This window comes from Bacillus rossius, unplaced genomic scaffold (genome assembly GCF_032445375.1).
Source record: "Bacillus rossius redtenbacheri isolate Brsri unplaced genomic scaffold, Brsri_v3 Brsri_v3_scf36, whole genome shotgun sequence".
Classification (NCBI taxonomy): domain Eukaryota; kingdom Metazoa; phylum Arthropoda; class Insecta; order Phasmatodea; family Bacillidae; genus Bacillus; species Bacillus rossius.
In genome coordinates, this window is record NW_026962546.1 from 85,001 (window position 1) to 97,500 (window position 12,500).

Consider the following 12,500-nt stretch of genomic DNA (forward strand, 5'->3'; position numbering starts at 1 on the left):
GAGTGACACAACGAGGGATCGCGCTAACTTTACCGAAACCACCAGCACTCAGCCAAGAGGAAGCCACCACTGCCCTTAACAGCAGCAACACACTCTACAATGAGCTCCAACACCGACAGGAAGCCAACTTGACAGATGCCAGTCGCCAGTTCGCCTTGGACCTCTGCAATCTCCTGGCAGCATGGGCCGACCCTGCAATACAACAAAAACACAAACTACAGATGGCAGCTGACCTCGCCATGAACATCTTCGGTATCATCTCCCATGCGCAGACAAACCACTAAGACACCAAACACTGCACCACTTCACACACTGGCGACATGGAATGCGAGAAGCATCAAGACAAAAACACTAGAAACACAAGACTTTCTCCGCAAACACAATGTACAAATATTCGCCATACAGGAAACACACCTGCATCCCTCTGACACACTGAAGCTTCCAGGCTACAAAATATACCGCACGGACAGACCACTTACAGCTCCACAGCAAATAACACCACACCCCCCTCAACCGCAACCTATCCGAGGTGGAGTGGCACTAGCAGTTCGCCATGATATCAAGCACCATGAAGTCAAACTCCCCGACATGGGGAAAATTGAGGCTGTCGCTGTGTCCACCACAATAAATGGCAGGCCGTGCACCATCATGTCATTGTATGCCCCCCCAGGAAAATCTATCACTGCAGCCAACCTGAGAAATTTTGCCAACAGCTCTGCCACTTTCCTGGCCCTAGGGGATCTAAACGCCAAACACCCCTCCTGGAACTGCAAGGCAACAACACAAAATGGCCGCCTCCTTTACAACCATCAACAGAGGAACACATACATGGTCTGCGCCCCCTACAGCCCCACTCACTATCCTGACATCGCCAATCACACTGCCGATGTGCTCGACTTCACCATCTACAAGAACACCACATTCATCTATGAACTAGATGTCATTAATGAACTACACTCAGACCACCTCCCAGTCATCGCAACACTCGAAGATGCAAATGCTACCATCGAACCTGCTACACCAATTTTGAACTACGACAAGGCAAACTGGAAGAAACTCAACAAGCATATGGAGCAGCACCTCCGCCTCCCAGACCCACTAACTACACCACAGGCCGTCGAAGAAGCAGCACAGCACATCACAACTACACTCCAACAGGCCATCAAGATTGCAATTCCCGTGAAGAAACCACCGAAGACAACCGGATACACTCTTCCAGCACACATAGTAACACTCATCACCACCCGCAACCACACACGCCGCCTGTGGCAGCGCCATCGTCTTCCAGCCTACAAGACAGAAGTAAACAGCATACAAGAACGCATAAGAACAGAATTGGCTGCACACAGAGCCACAGAATGGGACACCACAGTAGCGGACCTCTGCTCTGGAGACAACACACTCTGGCACATGACCAAACGCCTAACTAAATCAAATGTGAATATTCCCCCTCTCCAGACTGGGGACACCAACTCACCAACTGCCTATACACCACAGGACAAAGCTAACACTCTCGCGGACACACTGCAGCAAGCCTTCTGCCCCAACGACACACCCTCGTCTCCAGGCCACACCACCATGGTGGAACAGCGACTCAGGGAATTACTACACCAACCACCTAAAGACATACCAGCACCAACCTGCAACAGGGAAGTTGCCAGAATTATTAAACACTTGAAGCCACGAAAAGCACCTGGGGACGATGGCATACAGGCGATCGTCCTGAAGCAACTCCAGGACCACTCCATCAATGCCATCACCACTTGCATCAATGGCATATTCACTACACATACCTGGCCAGCACTCTGGAAACCAGCCAAGGTCATACTGTTTCCAAAGCCTGGGAAAGACCCCACCTCCCCTCGCAACTACAGGCCGATCAGCCTACTCAGCACCATCTCCAAAGTGGCGGAGAAAGTGCTACTGTCCCGCCTGGAAGCACACCTGAAGTTACACCACACCATCCCGGACCAGCAATTCGGATTCAGGGCACACCATTCCACCACTCACCAACTCGTCCGCATTGTCGAACACATCACCACTGCGTTTAACAAGAAGCAGTACACCGCCGCAGCATTCCTGGACATCGAGAAAGCATTCGACAGAGTATGGCACCAGGGGCTGCTATACAAGCTACATCAAATCACACTACCAGACTGCTACATACAGCTCCTCGCATCGTATCTCACAGACAGGACATTCTACACAAGTCTCCCCGGCGCAGAATCCACCAACAAGCCAATTCTCGCCGGTGTACCGCAGGGCAGCATTCTTGGCCCAGTTCTCTTCAACATTTATGCACACGACCTGCCTGTTCCTGCCAGAGCACACACGGCCTGCTACGCAGACGACACCATGATTTTCGCAAGCTCCACGCGGCCATATCTTGCGGTCCGCAAAGTCCAGGAAGGACTACGACTTGTGCAAAAATGGCTGACAAAATGGCGAACAGCTGTCAACGTAAGTAAATCGGAAGCGATTTTATTCACCAGGCGTAGAGCACCAGAACGCCTACACCGACTACACCTCCTCGGCGAAGACATACAGTACAAATCCAGTGTAAAATACCTTGGCATCTTCATGGACTCGAAGCTGACCTGGAAACTCCACATCACGAACAAAATGGCGGCATCATACGCCCGCATGGCGAAGCTCTATCCACTGCTAGGCCCACGCAGCACACTAGACCATCACACTGCCACTCTACTCTACAAGACATGTATACGCCCAATCTTCACATACGCAGCCCCTGCGTGGGGCTACGCAGCAGCACAGCACCTCAAGAAGTTACAACTGACACAGAATAAAGCCTTAAGACGCATAGCTAAAGTCCCGCGCTACGTGCCGACAATCCCACTACACAGGGAACTGAAAATTAACACAGTGCGAGAAGCAATCCAAGCTCAAGCTGAGAGATTCTACAAATCTATTCCAGCCCATGAAAACCCACTCATTCGTGCCCTAGGACAATACAACACTACAGCAAAGTGGAAACACCGAAGACCGAAGCACCTGCTCGTCCCGAAGCCACCATGATTACATAAACTACACCACTCCACATTTCCGCCTCGCAGCTCAAGCGCAAGACGGACCACACACTGCGCACCACCGCGGAAGCCACACGACAAACAGCATGGATATGTAAATTAACCTTCACCTGCTCCCACCACTACTTCCAACCGACACGAATCGGCGCACTGCACTGACAATCACCGATTCATTCACGAATCACCTGGCTGCGACTCGCATGGACACCAACCATAGTGCCTGCTCATAAGATTCGCTCTGTTTCGCACCAAATCCCTCACCTCATTATGGCTTATGCCTCGGGAGTGCTTACAGTGCTAAATCGTTTATATAATTTCCTTTTTAGTGTTAATGTGTATGTTTTTTCGCTACCTAATCGACCCCCCCCCCCTATGCCCAATCCTTCGTCACAGAGCACAAACTAGCACCAATTGCTCCTCACGTTCTATTAACCCCACCCAGAGACACCAACCGCAGTGCCTGGCCAAGGCAGCAAACTTAAAGAAAAAAGAGGAGAAAAAAAAAAAAAAAAAAAAAATAGCTAATAGTATTAGTTTTAGAGTTCTTTGTTGCAGGTCGCGGCAATCAAACCGCAGCCCTTGAGTAATCTCGGGGCAAACCAACACGACGTTCGGCAAGCCTGCTGCCTCAACTGCCTAAATGGTGCAACAAATGCCTCTGCGACACATATCCCTGTCGCAGAGGCACCAAACCTATCCTATATTCCTCGCTCCCGCTTTCTCCGGTCTGCCGGGCGCGAACCGCGTTTACAATCGGGCTACAGGTTTCCTCCAGTGCGATCGCTGGTTTACTGTAGCCATCCCACTTTGCAACTTCCCGACGGCTGCCGGGGCGCTAATTGCCGCGCCTCTGCAGCCTTATTCTTAGCGCTAGACGCACGCGGGCCACTGAGTCCTCGCCCACGAGAGTGAGGGAGGACTCAGGCCATTATTACTTTTCTACGAAACGCGTATAGGCCTCGGCCTGGAACGTATTAGGAACCTCCCGTAAAATCAATCCCATTTTTGTTAGGAGGGCTCGCAATCACTTCGGTTGTGCGAGACTGACTTCAGCGTGGAGGGGCTGTTGTCTATAAAAAAAACAAATTACAGCACGCGCAGACGGACCACGATGGCGCGCACGAAGCAGACGGCTCGTAAATCTACTGGAGGCAAAGCGCCGCGCAAGCAGCTGGCCACCAAGGCGGCTCGCAAGAGCGCGCCGGCCACGGGGGGAGTGAAGAAGCCACATCGCTACCGCCCTGGCACTGTCGCGCTGCGAGAAATCAGGCGCTACCAGAAAAGTACCGAGCTGCTTATCCGCAAGCTGCCCTTCCAGCGCCTGGTGCGAGAGATCGCCCAGGACTTCAAGACAGACTTGCGCTTCCAGAGCTCGGCCGTCATGGCGCTGCAGGAGGCCAGCGAGGCTTACCTGGTGGGGCTCTTCGAGGACACCAATTTGTGCGCCATCCACGCCAAGAGGGTCACCATCATGCCCAAGGACATCCAGCTTGCCCGGCGTATCCGTGGCGAGCGTGCTTGAGTTCCTTGCCATTTTTTTTGCAAGGGGGAAAAAAAAAACAGCCCTTATTAGGGCTAAAAATAACTGTCAAATTTGAAAGGAAAACAGTTGTCTGGCTTTTTGTACCTATTAGCTGTCGTTGACCTTTACCCAGCCAATAATATATTACATTAATAAGAATTTGGAAAAACACAGTTATAGTGTCTGTGTTTTGAGGTGGTTGTTTATATTGTACACAAAAGATTTGCACACAATGCAATGTATTCTGCATAGGAAATAAAAACTCTTCAAACAGTGCCTGTCTGCAGTAGCAGCACCATCAGCAGCAGCAGCAGCAGCAGCAGCAGCAGCAGCAGCAGCAGCAGCAGCAGCAGCAGCAGCAGCAGCATAAAGTTCACCATTAATACCCTGAGACCTAATCCTTACAAAAAAAATATGTGTGTGTGTGTATATATGTGTATATATATATATATATGCTGAAATAAGAGTGAGATGTTTGTAAGACGTTTTCCTGCTTAAAAACTTTAAATAATTTTGCACCTAAACTATACACACAATGTAATTGATAAATTTCTTTATTTATTTATTTATTTCCCCCGCTTCAAATACCATAAGAAATTTTTTAACCAGAATTTTACCTAACGGCAGAGGTGTGGCTATAGGAGGCAATGATTGCAACAACTGATACCTTCATGACTAGTATTGTTGGCCCTTAGAAGGGCCGATAAGGTGGTACAGTGCCACAGAAAGTGCCAGCGGTCCTGCTGGCATCTTCATTTCCGCTTTGGGGCTGCTTTCTTGGGCGACTTGCTCTTTGGGGCAACCTTCTTTGGCTTTGGAGCACGGGGTTTCTTCGTGGGAGGTTTGGACACCTTTTTTGCCTTTGAAGGTGCCTTCTTGGGCTTGGGGGTTGCAGCTGCTGCCTTTTTTTTCTTTTCTGCTGTAGGCGGAGTCTTCTTGACTGGTTTCTTGCCCACCGCTGCCTTCTTGGCTACGGATCGCTTCTTTTCCTTAGGGGCAGCTGCACCACGCTTGCCGCTTGGAGCCTTGGGCTGGTCCGGAGCACCGGTGGTCCCTGAAGCCAGCTTGAAGGAGCCAGACGCACCCTTGCCTTTGGTTTGGACAAGCTCGCCGCTAGCCACTGCTGCCTTCAAGTATTTCTTGATGAAAGGTGCCAGCTTTTCCGCATCTACTTTGTAGGTAGAGGCGACGTATTTCTTGATGGCTTGCAGTGATGAGCCGCCCCTTTCCTTGAGGCTCTTGATCGCAGAGGCCACCATTTCAGATGTGCGCGGGTGCGCGGGCTTGGCTCGTGGCTTCTTCGACGCAGCCTTGCCTTTCTTCGGGGAAGCTGCCTGTGATGGGGCAACAGCTGGTGCTGCAGTCGCTGCTGCGGTATCTGCCATGACGAGACTGATCCTACAGAATGCAAGAGCAAAGTGAAAATAAAATTTTTCTCTCTTTTTTTTTTTTTTTTTTTTCCTAACCTAAGTTAAAACTAAGTGTGTTTGGGAGGGGTCCGGGTTAGGGAGAGACTCTAAGTGCGTCTCAGGCCGAAGCCTATACGCTCTAATCATGCAGGGGGTACCATGCAGAAAAGGGAACATGCATCGTGTGCTAGGAGGGGGATTGGCCAGCCATGGCAGCGATTGGCGCCATGACTAACTCCCCTCACTGACTATTCTAGACTAAAACTAGATAAGTTGGGCCCAGGTAAAACCTGCATAGACACAGGGAAAACCCTGGGCACTTACATGCGGGATGCAAAATTTCATGCATTAATTACATGCGGGTTGGCTACGGGAATAGAAGGATGGCTCAGGAAGAAGAGTTGGAAGAGTAGAAAAAAATCTACTAAGCAAGGGCGGGCACTTGGACATTTTTGTCCGCATTTGGGTGTTTGGTCATGACTGGTTTTTAGGGGGCGACTTCGTCGTTTCCCCCAGGCTGCCAGCCAGCCAGGTGAGCTGAAAGAAAGAAAGGTACATCTTACAACTATGAGTTATATGGCCGCGGCACCCAGGTTGCCCCAGTTACCACGGCCATGTATGCCCGACACATTGCGCTGCCAGCCTGGGCATGTCAATCATTGGCTAGTCCAATGTTGATTATTTGCACCGCAGGACGTGGTCAGACACATGGTCGGACACCTATTCTTCGATAGTGAGTCTACTCACTTATTAATTAAAAATAAACATTCCTATGAGAGTGGGGAATTTGTGTGTTGGTGTATTCATTAGGGCCCCGCTGGGCCAAAAAATAATTAGGGCCCCGATGGGCCAAAAATTCATTCATTAGGGCCCCGCTGGGCCAAAAGCATGTGTGTCGCGGGATTCGCTAGGGCAGGGGGGGGGGGGGGATTTAATTCAGTCACATTGTGCTGCCAGCCTGAGCATGTCAATCATTGGCTAGTCCAATGTTGCATATTTGCACTCCAGGACGTGGTCAGGCACATGTTTAGAATTTATTACTTAATGCTAATATTAGGACTTAAAGTTATGTCTTAAGAAATTAAAATACTTAATACTAAGTCTGGAGCTGCCAGAAATACGAGTGTAAAACTGCGCGATTCTTAAGCAGAATTTTCTCGCCAGTCCGCAACCACAGAGTTGGGGTCGGGCCTCGGCTGAGCGCAGGTGCGCTGTGATTGGCCGGAGCCTCCAGCCAATCACGGGCCACTACGGTGGTCGATGCGCCAGGATGGATTTCGGGCGTTTGTATTTTTGTGTTTCGTCGGGATCATAATTTCCGAGTGAGGAAATATGCGGATTTAAACTATTTACGCATTTATCGTAAAAAGTTTGTGTTGTACGAGTATAAAAGTCTTGCAAAGTCTCTGACTCGGTTTCACGATGCAATGCTTCTACAGGGCAGTATCGTGGGGCGTCTGTGGCGATTCGAATGCACCTATTCTGAATCCTCTGCAGTTTTATTAGGTGTGAGGGGGCAGCTGTTGCCCAGACTGGGGCTGCATATGTAATTATTGGCCGTATTAGAGCATTGTACAGCAGTAGGCCGGTTTTAACCTTGCTGCCGCATCGTCTACTCATTACTGGGTATAGTGCACTGATCCTAGCCTGCGCTTGCGCTCGCCTAGTGTCAATGTGATTGCGCCAGAGTAGTTTTCTATCCATGTGAACACCTAGATATTTCACTACCTCCTTATGCGGTATTTGTTCGTCAAACAAACGTATTTGCGGCCTGCGTTCTACAGGCGGGAGATTTTTACGAGTAAATACAATGGCCTCTGATTTCGTTGTATTTACTTTTATACGCCAAGTCGTGCACCATTGTTCGAACTCAGTGAGCGCGACTTGCAGTCTGTTGGTAGCTAGCTGGAGGTTGTGGGACCTGCTATACAGCACTGTGTCATCTGCATAGCAGCCCAGCTTTACTAGTCGGTGTGCGGGGCGTGGCATGTCACTGACATATATATTAAAGAGTACAGGGCCTAAGATGCTTCCCTGTGGTACACCTGCTCTTATTTGTTTTATGTCTGACAGAGCTCCTTCAGTAGATACTCTAAAGGTTCTGTCTGCTAAATAGGACGCGACTAGTTTAATATAACAGTCTGGAAATCCTGTTTGGTATAGTTTGTAGATTAGCCCCGCATGAAATACTCTGTCGAAGGCTTTCTCTACATCTATAAACGTAGCGACTACATAATCCTGTACATTAAATGCGCTTGTGATTTCTTCTGTCAGGCGCACGAGCTGATGTACTGTCGAGTGTGTACTGCGAAAGCCGAACTGTTCATCCGGCAGTATGTTATTCTCGTGTATGTGTACATTAAGTCTGTGTAGTATAATACTCTCCACGACTTTAGACACAGTACTTAGCAGACTGATAGGTCTGTAATTCTGTGGCAGTGTTTTATTTTTACCTGGCTTGTGAAAGACTATAACTCTAGCCTCTTTCCACTGTGAGGGGAAAATATTTAACCGAAACATTGCATTTATGCACTCAGCTAGATATTCGAGTGTTTCGTTCGGGAGTTGTTTGAGGACAACAGCCTGTATGCCGTCATTCCCGGGAGCTTTTCGCGGCTTCATTTTCTTGATAGCACGCTTTATTTCTTGCGCCTGTGTAAGTAAAGGCTCAGAGGTTGTGGGCAGTCGCAATTTAACACGTAGTTCGCGGTAAATTTGCGCCGTGAATATCCTATCGCAGGGCTGCATGTTGGGCTGGAAAGCTGCTTCCAGTGTGTCAGCGAAAGCTTGTGCCTTATCACAGGGCTGAAAAACTACACCATTGTTTGTTTCAAGGGGCGGGATTTTTTCCGATTTATTTAAAATCCGCTTCGTCATTGTCCAGGCACTTCCGTCCTGGGTGTCGAGTCGCGCGATTTTAGTTTCCCACTGGCTGCCTCGCCAGAGTGAGATTTCGTCTGAAATGATTGTTTGTAGTTCATTTATTCGGCGTTTCGTCTCTTGTGTACGACGCCGTGTGTATTCACGCCGCAGTCGATTTTTTTGTGAAATCAAGCTGCGGATGTATTCTGGCAGCTCGTCGTGTGCTAACCTAACCTCCTTTTCTGGGATGCACTGGCTAATACCATCCTGGATTTTTTCTGTTAGGTCTAATATCGCGGAATTTAAATTGTCGCTGTTTTCAATAGTTATTTCGGCCGCGTCGGGGAGATTTACTGTTAAATAGTTTTTAAATTGTTGCCAGTCCGCGTTTTTATAGTCCCTGATTTTTCGTGGCTGGTTGGAGTCTATATTTGCGTCATCAAATTTTAAATGAACAGGGAAATGATCCGATGACATGTCGTGTACAACCTCGAGTTCGAATCCCGTGTTGACACGTTTGTTCAGGGCGATATCTAAAATATCAGGCATGTCGTTCAGTCGACCAGAGTCATGTGTGGGCTCTGAGGGAGCATGTACTGTATAGTTTTTGTTGAGTTGGTGAGTGTAGAGTAGTCTGCCGTTCGCTGTAGCGCGCCTGCAGTTCCACTCTATGTGTTTGGCATTGATATCGCCTACAGCAAGGAAGCTCGGGGCCGCTCCATATAAAGTATCCAGGTCTGCCTCGCTGAGGGACCTGCCTGGTGGGGCGTACATTGCAATTAATTTAATTTGTTGCCGATTTATATTTAAATTAATTCCTATAGCCTCCAGTTGTTGGAAATCAGGGAGCTGGCAGGCAGTGTGTTGTACACTAGTGTGTACAGCAAGGGCTACTCCACCGCCTCGTGCGTCTCGATCGCGCCTATAAATGACATAATTTAATATTGTCAGCCTGTCTGTCGGAGTCAGATGCGTTTCGTTTATCGCAGCTATTTTTATTTTATGTTTATCCAGGTGGTTGATAAATTCCGGTAGTTTATTTTTAATGCCGCGTGCATTCCAGAAGAGGAGGGAATGTAACTTAAGACTAGTGGCTGCGTGTGTGCTGCAATTCGGTGCCGAATTATTGTAGGTCATCGACAACGACCCCAGCAAGCGCACACACGCAATCCATGGTGGCACGTATTTTGTCTGCCATGGATTTGGACGTGTCTAGCCAGATGACTAGAAGCTGGCACAGAGGGCCGATGGCACTCTGCAGTTGGGCGTTGCCTATGATGGCCTCGTGGGAGCGGATGACCGCCTGGATGTCCGCAAGCTGCGGTGCCTGGGCGCTGGTGGACGGAGTCTGCTGGGCAGTTGGCAGCTCTGGTGCTGCATCGACTGCCATTGCTGCCACGGGTGCGGCCTGCGGCTGGGCGGGGGCTGGCGTTCTCTTCGCCGGTGTGGGAGCTGGCTTGGTGGCTGTCAGCTTGTCCTGGGCGGGCTGTCGGGGCCTGTCCTGGGCGGGGCGCGGGGGCTTTCCTTGGCCATTTTTGTGGCCGGTGGGGTTCTTCTTGAACCCCTTCTTCTTCTGCCACGGGCGGGGCCCTAATTATTTTTTGGCCCAGCGGGGCCCTAATGAATACACCAACACACAAATTCCCCACTCTCATAGGAATGTTTATTTTTAATTAATAAGTGAGTAGACTCACTATCGAAGAATAGGTGTCCGACCATGTGTCTGACCACGTCCTGCGGTGCAAATAATCAACATTGGACTAGCCAATGATTGACATGCCCAGGCTGGCAGCGCAATGTGTCGGGCATACATGGCCGTGGTAACTGGGGCAACCTGGGTGCCGCGGCCATATAACTCATAGTTGTAAGATGTACCTTTCTTTCTTTCAGCTCACCTGGCTGGCTGGCAGCCTGGGGGAAACGACGAAGTCGCCCCCTAAAAACCAGTCATGACCAAACACCCAAATGCGGACAAAAATGTCCAAGTGCCCGCCCTTGCTTAGTAGATTTTTTCTACTCTTCCAACTCTTCTTCCTGAGCCATCCTTCTATTCCCGTAGCCAACCCGCATGTAATTAATGCATGAAATTTTGCATCCCGCATGTAAGTGCCCAGGGTTTTCCCTGTGTCTATGCAGGTTTTACCTGGGCCCAACTTATCTAGTTTTAGTCTAGAATAGTCAGTGAGGGGAGTTAGTCATGGCGCCAATCGCTGCCATGGCTGGCCAATCCCCCTCCTAGCACACGATGCATGTTCCCTTTTCTGCATGGTACCCCCTGCATGATTAGAGCGTATAGGCTTCGGCCTGAGACGCACTTAGAGTCTCTCCCTAACCCGGACCCCTCCCAAACACACTTAGTTTTAACTTAGGTTAGGAAAAAAAAAAAAAAAAAAATAGAGAGAAAAATTTTATTTTCACTTTGCTCTTGCATTCTGTAGGATCAGTCTCGTCATGGCAGATACCGCAGCAGCGACTGCAGCACCAGCTGTTGCCCCATCACAGGCAGCTTCCCCGAAGAAAGGCAAGGCTGCGTCGAAGAAGCCACGAGCCAAGCCCGCGCACCCGCGCACATCTGAAATGGTGGCCTCTGCGATCAAGAGCCTCAAGGAAAGGGGCGGCTCATCACTGCAAGCCATCAAGAAATACGTCGCCTCTACCTACAAAGTAGATGCGGAAAAGCTGGCACCTTTCATCAAGAAATACTTGAAGGCAGCAGTGGCTAGCGGCGAGCTTGTCCAAACCAAAGGCAAGGGTGCGTCTGGCTCCTTAAAGCTGGCTTCAGGGACCACCGGTGCTCCGGACCAGCCCAAGGCTCCAAGCGGCAAGCGTGGTGCAGCTGCCCCTAAGGAAAAGAAGCGATCCGTAGCCAAGAAGGCAGCGGTGGGCAAGAAACCAGTCAAGAAGACTCCGCCTACAGCAGAAAAGAAAAAAAAGGCAGCAGCTGCAACCCCCAAGCCCAAGAAGGCACCTTCAAAGGCAAAAAAGGTGTCCAAACCTCCCACGAAGAAACCCCGTGCTCCAAAGCCAAAGAAGGTTGCCCCAAAGAGCAAGTCGCCCAAGAAAGCAGCCCCAAAGCGGAAATGAAGATGCCAGCAGGACCGCTGGCACTTTCTGTGGCACTGTACCACCTTATCGGCCCTTCTAAGGGCCAACAATACTAGTCATGAAGGTATCAGTTGTTGCAATCATTGCCTCCTATAGCCACACCTCTGCCGTTAGGTAAAATTCTGGTTAAAAAATTTCTTATGGTATTTGAAGCGGGGGAAATAAATAAATAAATAAAGAAATTTATCAATTACATTGTGTGTATAGTTTAGGTGCAAAATTATTTAAAGTTTTTAAGCAGGAAAACGTCTTACAAACATCTCACTCTTATTTCAGCATATATATATATATACACATATATACACACACACACACACATATTTTTTTTGTAAGGATTAGGTCTCAGGGTATTAATGGTGAACTTTATGCTGCTGCTGCTGCTGCTGCTGCTGATGGTGCTGCTACTGCAGACAGGCACTGTTTGAAGAGTTTTTATTTCCTATGCAGAATACATTGCATTGTGTGCAAATCTTTTGTGTACAATATAAACAACCACCTCAAAACACAGACACTATAACTGTGTTTTTCCAAATTCTTATTAATGTAATATATTAT